The sequence below is a fragment of the Pyrgilauda ruficollis genome, unplaced genomic scaffold, assembly GCF_017590135.1.
Source record: "Pyrgilauda ruficollis isolate IOZ18807 unplaced genomic scaffold, ASM1759013v1 scaffold56, whole genome shotgun sequence".
Lineage (NCBI taxonomy): Eukaryota > Metazoa > Chordata > Aves > Passeriformes > Passeridae > Pyrgilauda > Pyrgilauda ruficollis.
In genome coordinates, this window is record NW_024527266.1 from 3,257,642 (window position 1) to 3,259,129 (window position 1,488).

Sequence of the window (1,488 nt, forward strand, 5' to 3'; positions counted from 1 at the left end):
CCGCCCCCTCCCCCTCCCTCCGCGCACACAAAGAGCCGGAGGGGCCGCCTTTCCCCCGGGGTTTGCGCCCCAAGATGCGGGCGGGCGCCCCCCATACCCACCCTGACGGGAAGGGGGCCGTGTGGGGATGCTGCTCCGCCGGCTGTCAGGGGGCCAGGCGGCCGCGGCGGGGAGGATGACGGAGGATTGGGGAGGGCTGGTGGCGGCCGTGCCCGGCGCGTCCCTCCTTCGCTCGGCGCGGCGCGGCGCTGCCTGCCGCCTCCCGCCCGCTCGCCGTCCTCTCCAGCCGGCGTGTGCTCGGCACAGCCCGACGCTCACCCAGTTTCCATTGAGCCCCGGAGCCAAACCCACTGATGTCACCCAACGCAGCCTCGGCCCTCCTCCTCCTCCGCCTCCTCCTCCGCCCGCCGTTAAAGGCGCAACGGCCGCCGCTCCCGACGCCTTTCCAGCCGCCGTCCCTCAGCTCCGGCGAGCGGGGCAGGCACACACGGGCTCGGTTTTGGGGGCCGCGACCCCCCTAAAGGTTTCTCCTCAGAGTGGAGCACAGCCCACCCTAATGGCAGCCCCCCGCATGGGGATGATCAAGCGAGGGTGCTGGGTCCCATTGCGCTGGCAGCGGATGTCAAGCGGGGGCCCGTCAGCGAGGCCCCACCGTGTTCAGGGCCGCTCAGCCGCGCCCCTCAGGAGCGGGGTTGCCCCTTGCGTGAAGCACCTGCAAACGCACACAAATGAGGAAGCACGCACATAAACCCTAATGCAGACAGAGAGAGGTCCACGAGGCATCCACCAACAGATGGGTGCAAAGCTGGGGCTACCCCCCAGACCCTGGGGTGTTTGCAGGCCAGGTGGGCACAGCAAGTCCCAGAGCACCTCCGAAAGCCAGCTGAGCCAGGGGGAGCAGCCAGGATGTATCAGATCTATTTGGGGGTATAGGAGCAGAGCCCAGGCTGGGGAACTATTTGGGGGCTTCTGGTGGATGGGGGCTGGATGTGGTGCTGTTGAGGGCTCTGGGAGCAGGACTGCAGGAAAGGCCTAGTGTGAGCTGGAAGGGACAGAGGGTCCTGTGGAGCAAGAGCCAGATGCTGCCCAGCTTTGGAGGCACTGGGATGCTTCACCAGGGTCCAGGAGCTGCTCTGGCACAGGCATTCCAAAGTCAAGAACCCCAGTTCCTGCAATTGGAGATAAGTAAGGTGGGGAAGAGCTCAGGAGCCCCCATACCAGAACAGCCTTTAGGTGCTTCTAAGCCAGGCCCCTTAGGTCAGCTTCCAAATGCACGATGTAGGCACAGGCTGTCGGCACCAAGAGGCCCAAGCTGCAGCCATGCTGGCACTGTGTGCTGCAGAGAGCAGTCATTGCTCCAAGTTGTACCAAGATGGGGGGCTGCAGCCTTCTGAATGCCACTGCCAGCCAGTGCCCGCACTGACTTGACAGTCCACTGAGACCTGGGAATTGTTCCTCTTTTATGAAAGCCTTTGGGAACCAGTACTG

At 64.8% G+C, this 1,488-nt stretch overlaps 1 protein-coding gene across 3 annotated transcripts in view; it reads right to left on the reverse strand.

Annotated features, from left to right (window-relative positions):
• The window catches only part of CSNK1E (casein kinase 1 epsilon), a 23,649-nt gene extending 23,314 nt beyond the window's left edge, over window positions 1-335 (reverse strand). For all 3 annotated transcript variants that reach the window (XM_041481556.1, XM_041481555.1, XM_041481554.1), the window contains exon 1: window positions 102-335. The gene's annotated coding sequence lies outside the window, so the exon portion shown is untranslated. The remainder of the gene's footprint in view (window positions 1-101) is intronic.
• Between the last annotated feature and the right edge of the window lie 1,153 nt (window positions 336-1,488).